The following is a 25480-nucleotide window of genomic DNA, read 5'->3' as shown; positions in this document are numbered from 1 at the left end:
TAAGCAAATGTTAGAACAAATCACTACGTTAATGAATGTTCTTGTCACGCTGACGACTAAATTATGTCCGACAGTGAATTAAATATAGTGCTCTGGAATGCGAATGGGCTGTCAAAACACTGTTTAGAGCTACAAGAATTTTTAAAAGATAAAAAAAAAGACATCATGCTAATATCTGAAACACGTTTTACTTCAAAATATTATTTTAAAGTACCAGGCTATGACTTTTACCACACTATGCATCCCGATGGAACAGCTCATGGGGGAAGTGGCATTCTAGTTAAAATATATTACACTTTGAAATGCAACAATACCGCACTGAAGAGATTCAAGCAACCAGCATATCAACAAAAGATTGGTGTGGCTCAATCACAATAACATCAGTATACTGTCCACCAAAACACGCAACTAAGACGGCAACATATAAAAAATTCTTTAGAACCTTAGGTAACAGATTTATTGCGGAGGGAGATTTTAATGCTAAACACGTTGAATGGGGCTCTCGGCTTTCAACACCCAAAGGATGACAGATGCTTGCGGCTATAAGAAGCGAAAACCTTTCAACTATCTCGTCTGGAGAACCAACTTATTGGCCCACGGATTCCAAAAAAATGCCAGACTTGTTAGACTTTTGTGTTACTAAAGGAGCGCGACAAAACGACACGTTCTGTAAATTTAGCTTTGATCTTTCATCAGATCACTCGCCAGTATTATTACGGATAAAATCGAATATACAACTTAAAGTTCAAAAATGTTATCTGCACAACAAGTTAAACAACTGGGATGCCTTTAGGCATACACTTAGGGCATTACTTGATGAAAAAATGGCGCTTAAAACAGACGAAGAAATTGCGCTTGCAACCGAACATCTTATAAGGAGTATTCAACAATCAGCCTAGAGATCCACGCCTTCAAATATGCAACAATTCGCCACACCATTATGTAGTACGACTCGAGAACTTATAAGAGCCAAAAGAGCAGCGAGAAGGCGCTGGCAACAAACCAAATCTCCGAAAGATAAAAAACTTTTTAATGTGGTGATCAAAAATCTAAAAGAACATCTGAAAACAACCAGAAATTTGGAAATACAAAAATTTCCAAAGACTAGACGCAACTACTTCCACCAATTACTCTCTCTGGCGAGCAATCAAGAAACAGACACCAACGCACAATGCACCAGTAAAAAACGAACTTGGGCAATGGGCCCGAACAGATACAGAAAAATGCAAAGTATTTACGGACCATCTGTCTTCAGTTTTTATTCCAAACATTAATGAAGCCCCAAATAGTATAACTGAAGAGATTAGAGAGCTATTACAAACGCACCAACTGGACCTTCCAATACAAAAATTCTCCATTTTCGACATAAAATTCGAAACAAAAAACTAAAAATAAATAAAGCACCCGGCTATGACCTAATTACTTCAAAAATATTAAAGGAGTTACCGGATGAAGCAATAGTATTGCTGCGAAACATTTTTAATTCTATTGTCACAAAAGACTTTATTCCTCCCCAATTCAAGGTGGCTCAAATTACCATGATACTCAAACCTGGGAAAACGGCAAAGGATGTTAAGTCATATAGACCAATTAGTCTTCTACCGGTTATGTCAAAGTTGTTGGAAAATTTATTTCTTACCAGATTAATGCTCATTGTCAATAGAAGGAGACTAATTCCGGATATCAATTTGGTTTTAGAAAAAAGCACAGTACAATAGAGCAAGTACACAGAGTGGTTAATGTTATACATACAGCATTTGACAAAAGGAAGTACTGCACAGCAGCATTTCTGGACATATCCCAGCCATTTGATAAAGTTTGGCATAACGGCCTATTGTTTAAGCTTAAAAAGATGCTCCCAACTAATTACTATATTTTCTTAAAATCTTACATCGAATCACAATATTTCTTTGTAAAACAGGGGGATGAAATATCAACTTTGCAGCCAATTCAGGGTGGAGTGCCACAAGGCAGTGTCTTGGGACCTGTGTTATACTTACTCTTCACTAACAACTTGCCTACCACCGTTGGTACTGAGATTGGAACTTTTGCCGATGATACTGTGGTAATTGCTACAGACGAAAATCATCAGTTAGCATCCAACAAACTCAAGCGAGCGCTAGATAACATTTCCCAGTGGCTTAAAACCTGGAGAATAAAAGCAAATGAGACTAAGTCTTCACAAATAACCTTTACAATGAGAAGGAAAAATTGCCCACCGGTACGCCTTAACGATATTTTAATCCCTCAAGTGAAATATTTAGGAATACACTTTGACACAAAACTAACTTAGAAGCATCATATTTTTACCAAAAGAAAAGCACTTGGCATCAGATTGCGGGAGCTCTACTGGATACTGAACAAAAGTTCAAAGCTTTCCGTGGAAAATAAACTTTTTATCTACAAAGCGATACTCAAACCAATCTGGACATATGGCATTGAACTCTGGGGAACTGCTGCATCTTCAAATATTGAGATTATCCAACGTTTTCAATCAAAAACCCTTAGATTAATCTTAGATGCTCCTAGATATATAACAAATGAATGTATACATCGCGATCTCAACGTTCCGGTAGTTAAGGATGTCATAAAGAGCCAAGCCAGTAAACACAAAAAACGTATGTTACATTATCTCAACCACTTTATGAGCAGAATTATAGCAGAAGGAAGAACGTTCACACGCCTCCGCAAACAAACGCCATTGGAACTTTAATGTGTCCGACTTCAACAGATGGATGTGCTACTGAGCTCAGTCCATTCAAGCTCAAAATGGTCTTTTAAGTATTTAGTCACTTTTAAATATTGTTTATTGTCTACTCTGAATGACAGATCGCAATAAAAAAAAATAAAATTAAAAAAAAAAAAAAAAAAAAAATTTACTGAAATCTTTTGAATCAATGTCAAAATATTAATCTCTATTCACCACTTGCGCACTTCAACGCATAAAAGCTCGTCTTTAATTAATTGCATGGAAACGCTTGCTTTTGTTTTTTTTTTTTTGCTAAATACGGTTGAGCAATGCACTTTTGCTCATTTTTTATTTCTTCTACTTTTATTCGGCAACAAAGACGGTGGTTGATATGCGCAAGTGGCGAAGATAATAATGTAAAGGTTGAAATTAGCTAGTGGTAATTTCAACCTTTACATTATTAGCTAGTGGTAATTTCAACCATACATAATAAATTTGACGTCAGACCGTCAGCATAAAAAGCAACAACAACACTATACTAGTAACTTCAAAAGACATTTTAGTTACACATCACAATACACTATGTTTAACACGTAACACATCATTTAATTTCACTCACTGTTAGAACTTTAATATAATCTAAAATAAAATAGATTTTATTGAACTAACTCACGAGTAACACACCGCATCTGCATCGGTAACATACAGAATGCATCTGAAATTATTATTACAATTAACAAAAAAAAAATAAAAAAATGTATTCAAATAAGTGAAGAATACACACACCTTATTTATTCAATATTTATATATTTATTTTATTTTTGTTTGTTTTATTATTTGTTTTATCTTTCTTTTTTATTTATTTATTAATAAATAAATATAAATATTAAAAGCACAAACACCGACACTTCATAAACAAAAACACGTTTGTAAACAAGACAAGAGAAGTCAAAGCTTGAAAGCTTTGGTTGAACTAAATACAAAGCACGACGAATTCAAGAACACACGAAAACACAAAGCACAGAAATTACGCCTAGGCGAATAACAGCAACAAAAGACGACAACTACCAAAAATACCAACGGCAAATGTACCAAACCCGCATTGTTCAAGCAGGGGAGACTTGGCTCTGTGAACTCAGACAAGAAACAAGTCCCGCTCAGGCTCATTCAGCCTATTGGTCAATTCGATCAAAATTTAGCTTACAGGCTCGTTGAGCCTAACTGGGCCATCCGATCAAACTAGGATAACCCAGGCTCGTTGAGCCTACTGCTCCATTGGATCATTTATTAATCCTAACTAACCTGGCTCATTCAGTCAACATCACGTTCTATACAGGTCTTCCAGCACTACTAGGGGTTGAGATCCAGATTACAGCAAAGAGTAAATATGTAGCTTCCAAGACTTCCATAGGTCGATTTCATCCTAGAAGACAAACCCTGTGTGCTTCCCTTTTATCTATTTTCGATGTACCAAGGCTGTGTTATTGGAATTAACTTCGAATTTATGAATTAGCTTTAGAATTAATTAAATCTATTTATCCCAGTTTAATAATCAAAAACAAACAACTTTGAATTTATAATAACATATTAATCTATGAAATTTTAAAAGGACGAATAAAAAGAGATAATATTCAAACTTAAAGTGAACTTTATTTCAGTATATAAGAATATTATTGCAACAAACCTGGACAGCCGCTTTGCTATCCCAGCAAACAATATATGGGTTCTCCGGTAGTAAAGGCGTTAAGTTTCAATTATCTCAATGCTAAATACATTCACGACCTTTCGTTAAAGTAAGACGCCATCCCCAGAATTTATTCTTTGCGTTATAATCTTCGCCTGCTATAAAGCGACTTCCTAAAATTTTAAAAAACTTGATATAAGACTCCTTCTTTAAATTCGTTTCGACTATGATATTCGTGGCTTGGATCTCTTTTGTGCAGTAGTGAGTAGTTTCATAATGTTTCACGTTATTTTTTATCAGTATTGCCGAGCCCCCATGTGCCGTTCTATCAGGATGCATCGATTGGTACAAACGGTAGGAGGAAATTTTAAAAAAGGTTTTCTGAGTAAAGTGAGTTTCGGAGACCAATAAAATATCTACATTATATTTGCTTAAGAATAGTTTTAATTCAGATAAATGGTGTGACAGTCCGTTGGAATTTCAAAGGACTAATTTCATTGACATGGTGTTTTTTTGAAAATAAGCTTTACTACCAACTTGAGCCTGTGTGTCAGCCTTTTATTGTATTTTTTTCTTATATTTTCAAAATCAGTTTAGTTTTGTAGATCTCGGGAATTTGTAGATCTCGGTGAATACTTTCATTCCTTATATACCATGGGGCACCAGTGATTGTTCTCAGTATTTTTTACTGAGCTCTTTGGATAATTTCAATATTTGAAGCACTAGCATTGCCAAATAGCTGGATACCATAAGTCCATATTGGTTTTATGATGCTGTTATACATAGTACTGCAACTTAGAGGCTTGGAGCTTCATTTGAATTTTTTTGGCTTCAATATGTTTGCGCCAAGTTAGTCGTCTATCTAGGTGAACACCTAAGTACGTTATATTATCTGCTTGTGGTATGGGAATGTAATTTAATAAAATTGTTGGAGATGTACTCCGATTTAAGGTAAAAATGACGTATTTACATTTTAGTTCATTTTGACAACCATTTCTCCACCCGATATAAGTGAGATTGAAGTTCGTTTAAAGGTAGCACAACGTTTTTGTTTCGACATAAAATTGTCGTATCATCAGCAAACATTGTGGGACTGAGCTACTGAATGGGATATCAGATGTGTAAAGTACATACAAGATAGGGCCAAAAACACTTCCTTGTGGAACGTTATTAGAAGTATATGATTTACATTTCACTTTAAAGCTTCTATTATGCAGATACGATTCTAAAACTGAGTGAACATTTGAAGGTAATGAACAGCGAATCTTATATAGGAGCCCATTATGCCATATCTTATCAAAGGCTTGTTTAACATCGAAAAATACCGCGGAACAATATTCTCTGAGCTCAAATGCGTGTCTTATTTCGTTCGTTATACGATTCACTTGCTCAATAGTTCCATGTTTTTCCCTAAAACCAAACTGGTGCGAGGGTATTAGGTTTTGACCGCCAAGAAATGGTTTCAGCTTTAAAAGCAATGCTCTTTCAAAAAGTTTAGAAAGACATTGCAATAAGCTTATTGACTTGTATGAAGAGGTGAACGTGGGATCTTTACCTGTTTTATGAATCATAATAATCATGGATGTTTTCCACTCTGTTGGGTAAAAGCCAAATTTAATAATGGCATTAAAAAGTCTTGTGATAAAATTTATGACCAAAAGAGGTAAGTTTTTTATCGTGATAGGTGAGATATTATCATATCCCGGTGCCTTTTTGCAATCTAACTTGTTTGTAATTATTTGAACAAGATCATTAGTAATATGCATATCAAAAGATGGTGCATGTAGGTGCTGAGTGGGAAAGTCATAATGTCTTGTTGCAGGATTTGGTTGAAACACCTCTTTTAGATAATCAGCAAAACGTTAGATTTTTCTTCATCGCTTCGCGCCCACTTTCCGAGATAGTTTATTATTGGAGAATCGAATTTTATGGCGGAATTTGTACCTTTGCTAACATTCCACAAGGGTAATTAGTTTTTGCCATTTGGACAAAGGTTTTGCAGATCTAAGTCTCCTTTGGGCTTCCTTAAATAAGTTTTTCGCTGAAGGGGACCTAGATTTTTGTCATACGCGCCTTAATCTACGTTTTTGTAAAACAAAGTTTTCTTTGTCACTTTTTGTAAGTACCTTATTGGATGTGTAAATTTTATTGTCTTTAGGAGTGGAGTTTTCTGCTGCTGAAATCAGAATTGAGTTTAAAACCGAGCGTCCTCAATATGAGATTTACACTTTATCTTGTAATTTGTGTGTATGTGTGAATTAATGTACTTTTTATATTTGAGCCAGTTTGTTCTAGGACTTTTAAGGCTATAGGAACAGTCATATAACTGAAGACCATCAAGTAAGCAAAATATAACTGGAAAATAGTCAGAAGACTAATCGCAGCTTTTGTATGTGGAGATCAAATTTTTGCTTATGCCTTTGGTCACGGCGAAGTCTATTAGGTCTGATATTTTATTGTTATCAGCAGGCCAATATGTTGGCTGCCCAGGAGAGATTTCGTCTAGTGCATTTTCCCTATTTAGAATGGAATTGTGGAGCTGTTTTCCTTTTGGATTACAGATTCGTGAACCCCAATACGTGTGCTTGGCGTTGTAGTCTTCCCCCGCAAGAAATCTTTCACCTAGAGTTAAGAAGTAATCCGTAATTAAGAAGTAATCTGAAGCGAGGGGGGCAGTAAACTGCCGATGAAGTTAAATTTTTTCCTTTGTGCTTAAGGCATATTAATGTGGCTTGCATATAATTATGAGCATATGTACCTAGAAAATTGTGTTTTAGACGCCTTCATATCAAAATACCTGTACCTCCATGTGCTTTGCCATCTGGGTGATTGGATTTATAGAATAAATAACCAGGAATATAAAAGAAATTTTTGTTTGTTAGATGAGTTTCTGAGCAAAGCATTACATCCACATTTTCTCGGCCATGAAGTTTGTGGGTTCAAGTTTATGTTGGCTTAAGCCGTTTGCATTCCATGTACAAATTTTTAAAGTACTCATTTATTAGACAAAAACATTTGGAGGCGGTTTAAAATTTTTGGTAATAGGCTGATTAGCTTCTTCTGTAGTTTCAGCTAATTCAGCAAATCTATTGCTAGAAAGAATGCTTGTAGGTGCACTATCTTTGATAGTATTAGTTATTTTAGCACCGTTTGAATTGCTTTTTTGAGGACTAAGTTTTCCTTTCATATTTACATTATTTTATTTTTTGGACTCGCTAAGTCGGAAAATGCAAGCGAAGCTGCTGAAGGTGCAATGTTTGGTAAGCTTTTATCAGTTTGTGTGGTTTTCAGAGGCAACGTATTCGATGCGTCTATTACCAGATAAGCATTACGTTTACTTGGAATGCTTATCGTGTGTCTTCTCTCTAGATTTTGATTGCTCATTTGCATACGTGGATATACATGCAAATAACAGGCGTGCTATAAGATTTACTTAATTTAACTACTATTAAATAAATTGATATTAAGTTAAATTAAATATATAAATATAAGTAATATTAAATTAAATTAATATAAAGAAGAAAAAAAGAAAAATGAAGATGTAAAAATGAAAATATGTAAAACATTATACTTTATATTCTAATAATTAAATAGATAAATAAAAAACAAAAACAAAAAAAAAATATTATTAAAAATAATAATGAGGTTTTCGAACAGAAGTGAAACAACAACAAAAATTTATTTTTTAAATTATTTTAATTAATTGAATTTTTGGCTGACCATACAGCTGTTTCGAGTATTGCCAAATACCCAAATACAAATAATAATAATAAAAATAATAATGATAATAATAATAATAACAATAATAAAAATAGAGGGGTTTTCGAATAACAAAGAAAGAAATAAAGGACAAACACAAAAATTTATTTTTTAATTTTATTGAAGTTTGGCTGACCATACAACGCTGTTTCGAGTATTGCCAAGTACTCTTCATCAGTGGTCTTTGGAAATAATCGAATTTTTATTTAATTAGTTTATAGTCCGTATATAATTTGTTTGAACTGCAAGTGCCAGGCTTAGAACTCGTGCCTGTCAAATTAGAAGCGATGACTAATCGTGTTTATCCACAAGAAGCCAAGGCTGCACAAACTTTCAATGCTCAAGTTCCAGGTTTTATTGTCACTTATTTTTATTTAATTAGTGACAACAACCAAAGCACTTGCTGTGCTTTTAAATTAGAACGAGCTTGTAAACTACAGCTTTATTTTGGAAACACAAGTTCAACGAATTGAAAATTTAACTTTTTGGGTTTGCCTATTCTTTATTTCTTTTCAAAGCTACTCTTTTTGTAGAGACATTTTGTAATGCATATTGTTTTACCACAGACAAATAATACACAGATTGCGAATGCAGAACAAAAAATTTACTCCCTTTGATTTCATGGTAACCAGCTCGAGTAGCCAGCTAAAAGCACAATCAGCTTTGAATTGTAGAACACTTAAGACAAACCAAAGCTGCGTATAACACAATGATTTTAAGTGTTCGAAACACACGAAAGAGCTGTTGAATGTGCGTATGAGAAGGTGTGTGATATAGTATAGAAATTGTTGCTATATTTTCTATTCATATTGCTAGTTTGGGTGCTTGTGTGATTTATATGTTGACAATTTTCTGTTTTGCGAACTTATGCTGCCATAGTTTTACTGCATCAAGACGAAAGGGCAATCAGTGAAGTGCAATTTTTTGTTTCCATATTTACAAAATTTAGTTTCTTTTGGGTTAAGAGGAAATAGAGAGGAAAGGGCGTTCAATAGTAGTTAAACACGAAGAAGCGTTGTTTACTGTTGAATGGACACACAAACACACAAATTCAAACAAATAGTCTTTGCTTTTTGTATACATTTTTTCTAAAATATATGATTATTATAAATTTGATTTTTGATGAAATTTTATACTAGTCTCATATTTTGATATGAGTTTTGCCTATTATGAGGTGAGTAAACACCGGCAGTAGCCGAACCATAGTTGTTGTTAGTGCAAATGATATTAATATGTATGGCAGTGAAGATAGTACTATGACCTGTACTAGCCATGATAACATGAAGTATGTTAATAAACACCATGTTGTTAAATATCTATTTATGTTTTATATTTTAATGTACAATTAATTACACATTTGTAATAAAATAATAGCTGTCTCTATCAGCACTTTTTTGTTTTGTTTATATGTTCACAAAACCGCACTGACATTTTGTTTGAATGCTTGCTCACTTTTTATTTTTTATTTTGAGCTTTAGAAAATAATTTGCTGTCTCTGTTAGCTATTTGAGTTTTTTTTTTATATTAAAGTTGTGCAAAAATCAACAAAAATTGAAAAAGCGTGCGCTTTTTTTTAATATCAAATTAATATTTTAGGCACTTTTAACTTTTAGTAATGGTTTTTTGTCCAAAAATGCTCTTTTTTTGTTTTTGTATTGTTAACAAAAGTAATTCTGTTAAAAGTACTTGTAATTTACTTGTTTTTATAGTGCAATTTAAATTTTTTCCGAGACCGGCTTAAAAACATGTCCGCTCATTAGAAATATTTTTGCGTGGAAAGTAAAATGCGAGCGTAGCTTCTGGATATTTTCATTATTTAGCATTGAAGGTATTCGTTGCTGACAGCTTCGTAGTGTGACAGAAAATCGACTGGCAGATTATTCTTGCCAGCTATATACATAATGTCAGTTGTGAATTGACCGATGTAATCTAAATGTCTCAGCTGGCGTGGCGATGCCTTTTCCGGTTTCTGTCGAAATGCATACGTTATCGGCTTATGATCAATGAAAATAGTGCAACGCCTACTTTCAATCGCAATATTTCACCGATTGGTTAATCGTGAGCAACTCACGGTCGTACGTGCTGTACTTAGCGTGGGTGTTCGTCAACCGCTTTGAGTAAAACCCCAAAGGCTCAAGTTGTGCGTTATTGATCTGATTTAATGCAGCACCAACCGCTACATTACTGGCATCCACATGAAGTACCAGGTTTGCGTCTGGGACTGGGTGAACGATTGTTGTTGCATTAATTAAACCTTTGTAGGGTTTGCCCTACTTAATTCAATTGTTTATTTATTTACTTAAAATAATTCAATTTCGAGTAAAATAATTATACGTGTACGAATGGCAATCGAATGACAATCATTTTTTCTAAATAAAAATATTCTTAGCTTTTTACAAATTCTTCTGCCTGGCCAACTCATCTCATTTTCAATATTTTATTTGTTCATGTTTCCATGGCCAATTTATATCATTTTCAATATTAAATAGTGAACATGCAACCACCACATCACTCCCTTGGCAGAGACTGAGTCAGGCGCGATGTCACGTTAATTCAAATTTAACGTATCTTCTTGGAACCTGCACTAATCGTCCCCTACGTGTTACATTACTGGGTTTGGTATCCATTCGAATATCTGCCATTGTTTCTGTACGTGATGGGCTTACGTCTTCGTAGTCACTTGATAAAAATGCTGCCTTTACCCTATCAACACTCGTCCGCACCGGTTTTCCTTTGATTAGAAGGTCATATGTCTTGTCTGAACGCCTCAAAACCTTAAATGGCCCGTCATACGGTTTTTTTAATGGTGGGCGGACACTATCATCCCACCAAAAAACGTGAGTAGCATGTTGCAGTTCCTTCTGTAAGAATACCTTTTCTATTGAGTGGTTTGATGTGGGAACTAGTCGTATTTGGGACATCATCTGTCTCATATTTTCTACGAATTCATGTTCTGAAATCTTGCTCCAGAAAATCGCTCGGCAACCGCAGAGTTGTCCCATATACCATTTCTGCTGGAGTTGCTTTGAGGTCTTCTTTAAAAATTTTTCGAAGCGCTAACACAATCAAAGGTATTGCGTCAGACCATTGATGCGCATGATCACATTTCATTGTGGTTTTCAGAGTCCGATGAAATCGTTCAATCAAACCATTTGCTTGAGGATGACGTGGACTAGTTCGGATATGTTTGGCACCAATGAGTCTGCCTCGGGACGCCAAAGTGCATGATCCAACCATTGATGAGCGCTGTGGCCACCGTGCTGGCATGTATATCCTTGATAGGGACTACCGCTGGCCATCTGGTAAACCGATCGTAGAGGCCCAATGAGGTCAATGTGAATTACAGCGAACCGCTCACTCGGAATGTCAAAATTCAAAATCGCTGATATATTATGTTGCGTGACTTTTGCTCGTTGGCACGGAAGACATAATTTAACTCGCTCCGCAATGTCTTTAGCCATGCCTGGCCATACGAAACAGTCTGATATGTGCTTAATAGTGGCTCCGACCAGCATGTGCCAAATTATGTTTTGAATTGAAGACGCGTTGTCTAAACTGTTCAGTTACAAAAGGACGCACACGATTTGATGATAGATCGCATGCAATTTCCTTAGATGAATTTGGAATGACTATCCATTTCAATTGAAGAGCAGATTTATTCGTATTAGACAGAAAACCATTCGTTTCAATGTCAGTTGTCTGGCTTGGTCAAGGTCAATTAGATCTTCATTGCTGACAGCTTCAATACGTGACAGAAAATCGACTGCCAGATCATCATATACTCGAACTTCTGCTTGGCTGCTTGACGTTTTACATCTACCACAAAACCGAACTGTTTCAAGAAATCGGCACCCAAGATTGGTTTTGAAACATTGGCAATTATAAAACTTCAATCAAACTTCCTACGAAGGCCATTGATTCATTGATAGCAACTTGGTACTGTAGGTTGGAATAGCCAAACCATTCGCTGCATATAACGATTGCGATGTTGAAGTCGCTACTAGTTTCCCTGTTGATTGCAACTACACGGCAAGAAACATTTTTTTGCTTCCGCACCGAAACGATAGTCATAGTAACACATAGGATAATGTCTTACGATCTGGAGTTTGAGATCTTATTCTGTTTCGTCTTTGTGCAGTTTTTATTTCCGCAACCTGCTTACTCAAAGCGTCTTTGACTTTCATGATATGATCTTTATTCTGTGTAGATGTGTTGATGACAGCTACAGAATTGTAGTTTCCCATCTCCAACATCAGGTCTGCCTGTGGCACACATTTGTCCAAGTCAGCCTCCGAAATTGAAACCACTGCTCGGAATGCTTCTGGTAAACGATCCAGCCACAATTGTTTTATTGCTCCATTATTCATGGCGCCGTTGGCTAGATATCGCATGATGTGCAACAAATGTGTTGGTTTGCTATCACCTAACTGACACTCCTGTACTAGTCGCCGCAGTTGTCGATTTTCGGAGTCTGCAAAATCTTGAATTAATCGCTTCTTAACCGTTTCGTATTTTTCTAGTGTAGGAGGAGCACGAACAATGTCCGCGATATTTCTTAAAGTAGCGCTGTCACTGCCGACTACATGATCATACTTGATTTGGTCGGTTGTGATTCTTGCATTTCGGAATTGAGATTCCATTTGGATAAAGTACAGGTCTGGATACCTCTTGCAGAATGCTGGTGCCTTGATACCGATACGACAAATGTCACCTCAAGGTTGTTCGTTTCTGTAAACATTTAGTACGTTACTATTTGCAGGCGTGTTGTTTCTATCTGTTGCGCTATTGTTGCTTGATTCGACTTGCGACATTTTTGATCACGTCGGGGTCACCAATTGTAGGCTTTTACAAACAAGAAATAATAATTCAATTCCGTGCGATGAAATTATACGAGTTCGTTTTTGATTCTTAGTTTCCGAATCGCCAATAGAAAAACAATCGTTTTTTACTTAATAAAAGTATTCTTAGGTTTTTTTCAAATTATCTTGCATGGCCAACTCATCTTATTTTCAATATTTTACTTGTCCATATTTGCATGGCCCATATAATTATTAATATTAAGTGGCGAATATCCGCCACAAAGGTAAATTTTTTACCATTTGCATGGATCACAAGCCTCTAATATATCCTTTCCAGAAAAATCGGATAATTTTTCATCTGCCAATTTTTTTGTTTTGTTTTTTAATCCATTTATTTTATTACAATCTGTCAGGTATGAATGACAATAAGTAATATATATTAACATGAATCGTAGTAATAGTTATTACGATCTAAAAAAAGGCACGTATGGACTATGCTCAGTGACATATCCATATATAATTAAAATAGAAGTGTGTGACCTACATATACATATCTAAACTGTCTTTCGATGTTTTCCTTCTCGGCCTTGTAAAAGTGTTGGAAGGGGCCATCAGGTGTGTAACCAGCGGCTGTGGATGCATATATATGCGATGAGCGTAATTTTTTAAAAGCATGTAATTGTTTATGCAGCTGTTCATTAGTTATATACCAAGGTGCATTTGTGATCATACGTAGTGTTTTAGATTGAAAACGCTAAATAATTGCCAGGTTTGAGTCTGCTGCAGTACCCCATAATTGGGTCTCATAACTCCATATAGGTTTTAGTACAGATTTGTATAAAAGCAGCTTATTGTCGAGTGACAGTTAGGAATTTCGGCTGAGGAACCAAAATAATTTTCGTAATTTAAGACCCAGGGCTTTACGCTTTTTGAATATATGTGATTTCCAGGTTAGCTTACTATCCAGATGTATGCCAAATATTTTGTTTCTACAGCTTGTGATAATTGAGTATTTATTAACACAGGCGGGCACGTAGAAAGTTTTGTAGTAAATGTTACCTGAACAGATTTTGACTAATTTGGTTTGATACGCTAATTTTTTTCCAGAGAGCAACATTATTAAGGCAGGTTTGTAGTTTGGTGAAAGTCCGAATTGGGTCACTGTCAACTGATAAAACAGCTGTTTCGTCTGCAAATGTACCGATAACACTCTCATCAGTAAGGGGAAGATCCGCAGTATATAGATGATAAAGCATTGGTCCCATTATGATACCTTAAGATACTCCTGCTCCTATATCATGAAGTATTGTAGTTTTGTTTCCATGCTTAATGAAAAAGTGTCTTGTCGAGAAGTATGATTTAATAAATATGAAAAAATTTAGGGGTAGATTCAGTTTTAGTTTGAAAAGAAGGCCCTTATGTCATACTCGATCAAAAGCTTGTGAAATATCTATAAATGCCGCAGTGCAATATTTCTTACCATTTATCGCACTATAGGTATGTCTGACAAGTCTATGAATTTGTTCTATTGTGCTATGTTTTTGGCGAAAACTGAATTGATGATGAGGGATGACTCTGTTTTGTTGAATAATCGGTGTAAGGCGCCATAGAAACAGGATTTCCATAACTTTTGACAGGATCGGAAGTAGACTTATTGGGCGATATGATTTGACGTCTTCTGAGCTTTTCCCTGGTTTCCGTATCATGGAGATTGGCGCTATCTTCCACTGTGGCGGAATAAATTCCCTTATTATCACAGCGTTAAGTAGATGAATGAGAAGTATGAATCCTTTTGGTGGTAGCTGCTGCAGGGCCATGGCTATAATTAAATCGTATCCTGGAGCTTTTCTTACTTTTAACTTCGCTATTACATCCCTAACTTCATTAATAGAATATCTTTTAATTGAAAGTTCTAATTGGTAACGATCTTGTAGAAAATTTATCCTTTGACAATGTAGTAGCAGATAGTTTATCTCGAGTGGATGCAATTAATATGCCTACAGTTATTACTCTTGACGCGATTAGCAAGTACCAAAATTCAAATTAAGCGGTACAGTTGCAGAAGCTTTCGTTACAACCTAACATGCCAGCATTTTGTGATGTGTCTATAGGTATCATCAGACCGTATATTCTGTCATCACTGCGCAATTGGTATGAAAAACACGCGCGAAAAGTGATCGCTCCGCAACTTCTATTGTTTTTAATCCGAAAAGTTAAATTTCAAATTTCAAAGTTATAAACACTTGATCTGTTGATCATAAATAAAATAAAATTTATCAAAATGGTGCCCGATTTTAAAAGGTGAAGTTCAGTTTTGTATATTTAAAAATTTTTATTCTAAAAAATTAAACTTTAATTTGCAAATTAAACAAAGGCAAAAAAAAAACACAAAAATAAAATTTTGTTTGCTCAACAGCTGATAGAGACAGCATATGCTTTTCTTAACGAAAGTAAGAAATTGCAAATGTGGCGTTGCCACAGTGTAAGTTATAAGTACCTTTAAAAACTTAAATAAAAATAAATTTTTATTCATTTATAAACCTAAAAAATTTTAAATAACTAAATAAACGAACTGTAAATATATTGTGACACTCTTATATTTTGTTCAATTTTTTTAATTATTTATAATTGTTTTCGTAATTTTGGTTTACTTCGTGAAAACTGTGCGTTACAGTATAACTACATCACTTAAACAACCAGATATTTTCCAATCTGTCATCGACATAAACTTTATTTTAGGCTTTGAACTATGATCAGCGAATAGCTCAGCCTAAAAAGATGCAAGATGCCATGACGAATATTCCATCCCCTTCATGTAGAAATGAAAGGCCTTTGGATCAGACTCAAGATAACATGCTAAATGAGTTAAAACGTAACATTAAATTTTTAACAGAAAAAATAAATCTATTAGAAATCAGTTGTGAAAGTCTTTAAAAAGAAAATCAAAAACTAAAGGCAGAAAAGAATAGTACACTATCACAAAAGAAAGAAGCTAATAAGAATGCTGTTGATGCAAAACTAGATAGCACGAGTGTTCAGTACCACACTGATGAAGAAGAATTGGCGTTAGAAACTGACTGGATATTGAAACAAAAACGTCCGAATAAAAAACGAAAAGCTGAATCTTCTCCAGAGCTTCATGTTTCATATGATAAATATACAAATCCCAATCCGAAACCGGAAATTCTATTAAATACTAAAGGCCCCAAAGTGCATTCTCCCCCTCCAATAATGATATCAGGAGTTACTGATTACATAAAGATTTACGAAGACATTAAAAACACTGCGAAAACTGATTTTTCATTCAAACTTATAAATAACGGGAAGTATAAGCTCAATACCAGGGAAGCGGATGACTACAGAAGCATAACAAAGTTGCTGTCTAATGCTAAGATAGATTGGTACTCATATGAAGATAAACAAACAAGACCTATTCGTGTTATTGTTAAAAATCTGCATCACTCCTGTGAACCTAAACTTATTGTCGAGGACTTACAGAGACAAGGGCTCAAAGCCATAAGTGCAGATCGGAAATTTAAATGGAAAACAAAGGAGCCGTTAGATATGTTTCTGCTCACCTTTGAGTCTATTGAAGACATTAAAAAGGTTTATGGAATAAATAAAATATTAGCTACTATTGTCTCCATTGAAGCAGTAAAAAGACCAAACGAAATACCTCAGTGTAAAAATTGTCAAACTTTTGGTCACACAAGGAACTACTGTTCAAAAATGGCAAGATGTGTCAAATGTACGGGAAAGCATCCAACAACAAGCTGTACAAAACCAGCAGAAACTTTACCAAAATGCTGCAATTGTGGTGAATCTCATCCAGCTAACTATCGCGGATGTATTGTAGCCAAAGAGCTACAAAAGATGCGAAACAAAACCGTTCAGAAAGATAACCAAAGTAGTAAGCCAGATAAACCCAACTCTGCTGCCACTGAATATATAAAAAATTTGCGAGTTTCTAAACTAACACAAAATTATGAAACACTTTCATATGCCCAAGCACTAAAATCAAATAATAACTCTCAAAACCCTGGAGAAATTTCTTCAACCTTGCAGTTGGTACTTCAACTGCTACAAAACCAGGAAAAATTTAATAAAGTTTTAGATGAACGGATAAGTAAACTAGAACAGATCCTTCCCAAACACCGTATGTAATGCAGTCTTCAATAAAAGTTATGCTCTGGAACGCAAATGGGCTGCTACATCAACAAAACGAACTAGAGACTATTCTTTACAAAAAGTCCATCGATATATGTCTAATAGCAGAAACGCACTTTACGAGGGAATCACATATAAAATTTAGAGGCTATGAAACTTACCACACTACTCACCCGAATAACAATGCACGAGGGGGAAGTGCTATTATAATAAAGGAAACCATCAGTCACTATGAAGAGGAAAATATCAGCTGTAGCGAGTTTCAAGCCACAACTGTTACAATAAAAGTACAAAACCAAAAATTATCAATTATTTCGGTCTACAGTCCTCCAAGACATTCTATTAGTACAGATCAATATATAAATTTTCTTTCTAAATTTAAAAATAAATTCATTATTGGCGGCGATTTCAACGCTAAACATGTCCATTGGGGTTCGCGATTAACTACAACTAAGGGCCGAGAACTATTAAAAGCTATACAAGCTACAGGATGTGATGTCTTATCGACTGGAAGCCCAACATATTGGCCAACTGACCCAGCGAAAATACCAGATCTGATTGACTTTTTTATAACTAAAAAAATACCGAAAGAACTCTTACAAATAGAAAATGGATATGATCTCTCTTCTGATCATTCACCTGTGCACCTCTCTATTAATAAAAGTGTAGTCATAAATGAACCGAAGCCTTACCTAATAAATAGATCTACTGACTGGGATTACTTTAGGTTGCATCTTGAAAACACTCTTAATCTTAACTCTGATCTAAACTCAGCGACCGAAGTGGATAACGAAGTTCTTCTATTTACACAGCAAATTCAAAAATCAGCATGGATGAGTACTTCACAGTTCTCTAAACACCAGATTAGACCAACTCTTCCAAAAGAAATAAATAAACTAATATGGGAAAAAAGGAAATTGCGTAAAAAATGGCAACAAACACGATCACCAACTGACAAAACGGAATTAAATAGGAAAACTGCACAATTACGAAAACTTATCAATAATGTTAAAAACGATAAGATACAACAGAATCTTAGAAGCCTTTCCTATGAGAAACGCACAGATTACTCGCTGTGGAAAGCCGTGAAAGCAGTAAATCATCCTATAAAACATAATCCTCCTATTAAAGCAGATGGCACATCATGGGCCAAAAGTGGCGAAGAAAAAGCAGATTTATTCGCAAAATTTCTTAAGGCAACATTTACACTAAATGATGATGGAAATAATCTTCCTACGTCTAATTTAAATCCATTAAACCAAGCAATACAACCAACTTCGCTCAGAGAAATAAAAAATGAAATAGGAAATATGAAACTAAAAAAGGCTCCTGGTTGGGATCAGATAACCGCTGAGATCTTAAACCAATTCCCTAATAAAGGAATAATCAACCTATGCAAAATAATTAATGCAGCTCTGCGCTTAAGACACTTCCCAATTTATTGGAAAGTGGCGGAAGTACTTATGGTACACAAACAAGGAAAACCTGCTAATGAAGTTTCGTCGTATCGTCCAATTTCTTTATTACCAGTTTTATCAAAAATCTTTGAACGAATTCTCCTTAATAGAATACAGATTGTTCTCACAGAAAATCAAATAGTTCCGAGTCATCAGTTTGGGTTCCGAAAAAAGCATTCCACTGTAGAACAAATACACAGAATATGCGACAAAATCGAAAGAGCACTTGAAGAACAAAAAATTTGCACTGGAGTTTTCGTAGACGTATCGAAAGCCTTTGATAAAGTTTGGCACAAAGGGCTTGTGCATAAGATTGAACAGTGGTTTTCGAGACAAATATCCGAAATTATGTGGTCCTACTTATCTTGCCGATTCTTCAGAGTAAAATATAAAGGTGCGTACTCAACACTTGAACCAATTGAAGCCGGAGTACCGCAGGGAAGTATACTTGGCTCAATTCTGTACCTAATTTACACAGCCCACCTGCAAGTCTCACCAGAAAGTGTTATTGCCACGTTTGCAGATGATACAGCGATCCTTACCACTGGAAACACAATAAACGAATCAACAGAAGCAACGCAGCATTCCATTGATCAAATTATTAGTTGGACTAAAAAATGGAAAATTGAGCTCAACCAAACGAAATCCGTCCATGTAAACTTCACAAACAAAAAAATTGAATATTTGCCGATAAATATGTGCAGTGCTCAAATACCATACTCAAACACAGCTAAATACCTTGGCATGAACTTAGATGCTAAGTTGAAATGGAAAGAACATATAAAGAAAAAACGAGTTCAATTAGAATCCAAATACAAAAATTTATATTGGCTTCTTGGGAACAAATCACCCGTCTCTCTAAACAACAAATTAATGATATACAAGCAAGTCTTAGCTCCGGTGTGGACGTATGGAATCCAGTTATGGGGATGTGCACGAAAATCCACTATTCATTCATTCAAAACTTTCAAAACAAAGTTTTAAGAAACTTAGTCAACGCTCCGTGGTTTATTAGGAATACTGACCTCCATCGGGACTTGAAGAGCGAATCTGTGGCTGCAGTAATCCAGAAGTTCGCGGTAAAGCACCAAAAACGATTACAATAGCATCCAAACGAGACAGTCAACTATCAGTCTAATACATCTGGCCTGCTGAGAAGACTTAAACGAACAAAGCCTTTAGATCTACTCCCGAATTAGTAGTCTAATAATAATTTAGATTACTACTATTAACACTAAGTCTTTGACAACTTCACAATTCTAATAAGTATACTGAAATGTAACAAAACTGCTTGATAGTTCTTGTATGAACTAGTCGTAGTCAAATGAAACATGTATTTATATTATTGTACATATTGTGTTTCAAATAATAAAAAAAAAAAAAAAAAAACTACGCATTTGATGCGGTACACTCCATAGCACAAACAGATGTCAAATCGACAACTAAACAATTATGCAGTAAGTACGTGTAGCCGTAAATCCGCAAAGATGTTGCGAATTGGTTAGGATCGTGCCAAAATTGTCAACAAGCAAAAATAAGCAGACATAACAAAGTCATTCCACAAGCTTTTACGTCGTTAAATCAACTATTCGATCATATATATTTGTATTTAATAATACTTTAAAAGTGCTACGGTTATAGACAGATTCACACAATGGCCAGAGGTCATTACTTTGAAAGGTATCATTACTGACACAGTCGCGGAGAATTTTTATGCAACTTGGATATCACGCTTTAGGTATCCCGAAATAGTAACAACTGACAATAGGACCCAATTTGAATCGGCGTTGTTCAAGGCGTTAGCAAACCGCTTAGGCACACAGAAAATACGCACATCTCCGTATTATCCGGAATCGAATGGGTTAATTGAGCGATATCATCGCACCTTGAAGACAGCACTCATGGCGCGAAATAGTAAATTATGTCGGTATGACAGCGAATGTTGGTATTTACCAGAATTTCGATTAGGGTAAATTAGATAAAAGTTATATAAATTAGGTGTTACCATTGTGAAAGTTTTATAAAATGTTTCATAAATAAATAAATAAATTTGAAAACTTTTAACAGAAAAATAATTACTTTTTGTTTCTTTCTTTATCTTATGAATATTTATGTTTTTTAATAATTGTATTACATTTATTTAATAATAAATACAAATATTTGGCACAAAATTATTAGTTACTTGATTTCAAAAAGCTAGTTGTAAAACTTTATGCTATTTACCTGGCAACGTTATTTGTTTTGAACATTTTTGATATAGTTAAATTTTATTAATAGCAAAAGTAATATTAATGTGCAATTTCATTTATTCCATTACAGATTTAAGAATACATTTTTAAAATACTTTTTATTTATTTAAAGCAAAGGCAAAGGGATGGTAGCCGCATTCTTTCATTCAATTTACTCGAACTCGCACTCTTTTATGAGGTAAATGGTAAATAAGTACAGTGTGAAAAATCCCTATGAAATTTCAATTTACTTTACCTCAATCTACTCGAACTCGCACACAGCAGTATACCTTATCCAACTAAAAAATGAATCAATAAGTCAAAGACTTTTTGCATACATGTAAAAGTTAAGATCAAAAAATATTATATAAAAATTAAATACACATACAAGTTAATTGTTAATACGGCTGCTGAGTACCGACTTCTAATACCGACTGTTTACGATCAACTACTGCTGCCGACTGCCTACTCCCGACTGACTACTACTAATGCTACTACTTGACTGCTTGACCGACTTCTACTTGACTGCTTAACCGGCTTACATTCGGCGATCCTGTTCTTCATCGGTCCCAGATGACAGTAGTTCCTTATTAGTTTCTATGTATCTCTATAACTTCATACATATTATCTCAACTCGTATTTAAAGTATTGGGTCCCTCCACGTCAGCTGTTTTATATACTTCGTAACGACTATTGCCTTTAACATTGGTGACCTTATACGGTCCTAGGAATTCACTTGCCATATTTCGACCAGCCACGAACTGCGTACGCTTTATGGCTATCGGCCTTTCGATTCTTGTTGTAGTTGTATTTGTAATATTCTTGAGCCCTTAGTATCTTTTCTCTCGCCTTTTCCCGTACTCGTTGTTGTTCCGTTTCAAATTCGTGCAACATTTCAGCCTGAAGAGCTTTTAAAACTTGGTCATCAATGCCGTTTCTCATACGTACCCTAAACATTAATTCAAAGGGTGTCGACTTTGTAGAACTATGAATAGAAGAATTGATAGCTTTTTGCACGTTAGATACGTACTTATACCATCCTTTGGGTTCGACTGATGATAATTTAGATATTACTTCTAAAATTGTTCAGTTAACCCGTTCTATTTGCCCATTACCTCATGGGACTCCAGTAGTTGTCAGTACATGTTTGATATCATCAGTATTTACGAATTCAACAAATGTATTCGATGTAAACGCAGCACCTCGGTCATTCTTCCCCATTGATTTTGTGGCATATAGCCAAACAAACTTTTAAAATGAATCCAGGACGGCAAAGATATATTTGTATTGTTCAGATGTTGCATCCATGGGCCCGAGATGGTTGACATGCAGAATTTTTAGTGGTAAATCACCTTTTTCTACACAATGTAGAAAACCTTCTTTCTTGCCTAATTTCTTATTGTGTACGATCAGCTTACGCAATTTTTTATGAATTGATTAACTTTCATCTCGATATGTGGCATCCAATAATACTGGTGTATGATGTGCATCGTCTTCTGATTTGAGAAACCTCGTGTGCATTACGAATTACTTCAAATTCCATTGCTTTAGGTACTACTAATAAATCAACCCCGTTAACATTCTTGTAAAGCACATCACCTTTGATCTTAAAATTTTCGTAAGGTCTTGCTTTTAGTATTTCAAAAATAGCTTTCAAGTGTTTATCGCACCCTTTTCATTAAAAAGTGCTCAATATCTTTTTAATCGAGCTGAAATCTCTGATGATACTGACAAAATTTGTGGATAGCGGCTTACACAATCCACATGACGCAAGTACTGCTGCTTCTGTGCTCAATTTCATAAGTGTAATCTTGCATGTACATGAACCAGTTTACAACGTCGCGTGGTATATCTGTTTTATTAGTAACCGCAATCGGTTACTAATTTAAACGGAATACCCAATAATTAATGTCGAAATTTTTTCGTCGCAAGATAAGCTGCTTTAACTTCTAAAATGTAGCTATGTTGTTTCTCTTCAAGTTCAGATGTTTTTTTACTCCAATACGTCGCACCGAAACCGTCTTTTGAAGCGTCTGTGTGCAATTCTGTTGGCGCATTTCACCGATATATATGCAAAATCGGTTCTTGTGTAAGTATGTGCTTCAGCTTTTCTACCATATTTAATTGTTTAGCTTCCATCTAAAATGGCGTCTCCTTTTTCAGCAGACTTGTGAGTGGACACGCAATTTGTGCGTATCCTCTGACAAATTTTCTAAAGTACCCTGTCAACCCCAAAAACGACTGAAGGCTTTAATGTTTTTCGGCGTTGGTAACTTCATTATGGCTTTAGTTTTGTTTTTACCGGGTCAAATTTTATTATTTTCAATGCAATGTCATTAAAAATCAATTTTCATTTGTAAAAACTGCATTTTTTCCACTTTATTTTAAGGCCCCATTTGGCGGCTGTATTTAAAACCATTCGCATTTTACTCAAGCATGATTCAACAGATTGCGCGTAAATTACAATATCGTCAATATATAACTCCATTATATCTTAATTAATCAACGGCTGAAAAATACTGCCAATGTAACGAATAAATACGGCTGGCGAATTGCAAAATCCGAAAGGCATATTGGCAATTTTCGCATTGGTATTGTGAAAAAATCCGTTTTCCAAATCCATTGTCGTAAAGTACTTTGCACCTTGCAACTTCAACATAACTTCTTCGACAGTAGGCATTGGGAATCGATCTTTGAACACCATTAAATTCAACTTTCTAAAGTCTTCGCATACTCTGTATGTGTTGTCTGTTTTTGTTGTCACCACAATTCTGCTCACTACATATGATTTGGACTTTCGCACAATGTCCTGTTGTAACCACTGATCTATTTGGTTTTCGACGAATTCTTGTTCAACTGGTGGTAATCTGCTAGGCGACTGATGAAATGGTTTCATGTTACTATCTGGTGTAATTGTTAACATAACTGAGCTTTCATCATTGCTCTCTGATGTCTTATAATTTTCTATTAATTCTTTTACCTCATCTTTGTATTTTAATGGCACGGCACGTCTATTTCCAGTGCAGTTTCAATAATATTGCAAACATTGTATTCGGTTAAAAGTTTGTGTTCGTGTTCGTAACTTGGCTTGATATTTGTAAAAATATATCCGTTTTCACCCGACGTATAGCAAAATTTGCGCACAACATCATAACCTTTTGGCACAACAACAATGTTTTGTTTTATTTTAAAATTGTCTACAGAAATATGCCTATAAACTGTCCGATAGGTATTGTTTTTGCGTTACCAAAACCAAGAAGCGTTGTTTTATTTTTACGTAAATCAATGCTCTTTAATTTATCAAAAATACATTTCGTAATTATTGTGGCATCGGAGCCAGTGTCGATTAAACAATTAATTTCTAATTCGTTTGTATGAACGCGTTTAACACGGTCTTCTTGAACAATTACATTGATACTCTTATTTACACGTGTACAATCTTTTGAGATATGACCAGTATTGTTACAACTAAAACAATTCGTTTCAGTACGGCAATCTTTTCCTTTATACTTCATAGAGTCACAGTTAAAACAGTGTTCTTTTTTATATTTATTTTTATATGCGTTTATATGTTCATTTGCATTCTTATATTGCTTGTCTTTTGGTTTCTCGTATTTTTTTATACGCTCGAAAATTTCATGTTCAGCTTTGTGTTCATTAAATGTTTTACAGTGGTATAAAAAATGTTTATGTTCGTATTTGATTTTTAAACCGTCAACTATATAACGAATTACTGAGATTGTGTCGAGTTTTCTGCGAACTGCAATAGTTTTCATATGTAAAACGTATTCGGCGAAGATTTCACTTTCGCGTTTTTTTCTCTCACCTAATTCTTTGTGAATATCAGCACTTGTGTATACTTTTTTGAATTCTTCTATTAACATTTGTTTCAGCTCTTCATATGTTACTCACTCACCGTTACTGTTTCTAAAAATAGTTTTGCAATTGATGTCATTTTTGCTCGTGCTTACACGAATTTCTGTTTCGCACTGAGCCCGTATTGTAATACCGTCGAAATCCTTTCTTTTTATTTTTTTTTCTTTCTCTTACTTGTTTATTTTCAGTGTATTGTCTATTAACTGTATTAATTGCTTTAAATCTGTTTCGCTTTGCATGGTTTCTACGTTATTTATTTCAACTTCTTCTTCTAGGTCTTCGTATTCTGTTCTACTAATGCTGCTGTCTGCTGGTTTGATTTCTTTTTCTGCTTCATTCGTATTTGTGGTTCTTGTTTGAATTCGTCGCGACTTTCTGACGTCCTCCGTTATTTGTCCTTGTACTCTTTTTGTTATGTTTGGACAATTTTTCCCGTTCATCCGTTATTTGTTCGGGTGGCGCGTCCACTTTTTACAAACCTATGTTCGTTCACCTTGTTCTTAAATGCAACAATAGTATTAGCACGTAGGTTATATAAAACAAAAAATTGTTAATAACAAATTATGCGACTCGATTTTAATGTTAAATTATCGCTGTATTTGATGCATTGATTTTAGTATATTTTCACACTTATCAGTTATTAAACACTAACTTTTAAGATTCTCATACACTTTTAATTGTATTATAACATATTTTGTTTGGTTGACCCCCAAATGTAAAAGCTAAGCGCAAAAAATATTACATAAAAATTAAATGTATGTACACGTCTGCTGAGTACCGACTTGACTTCTAATACCGACTGCTTACGATCGACTACTGCT

Source organism: Teleopsis dalmanni, chromosome 2 (genome assembly GCF_002237135.1).
Source record: "Teleopsis dalmanni isolate 2A chromosome 2, ASM223713v2, whole genome shotgun sequence".
NCBI classification, from domain to species: Eukaryota; Metazoa; Arthropoda; class Insecta; order Diptera; family Diopsidae; genus Teleopsis; species Teleopsis dalmanni.
The sequence above is the reverse complement of the archived record's forward strand: the minus strand, read 5'-3'. Positions refer to the sequence as shown.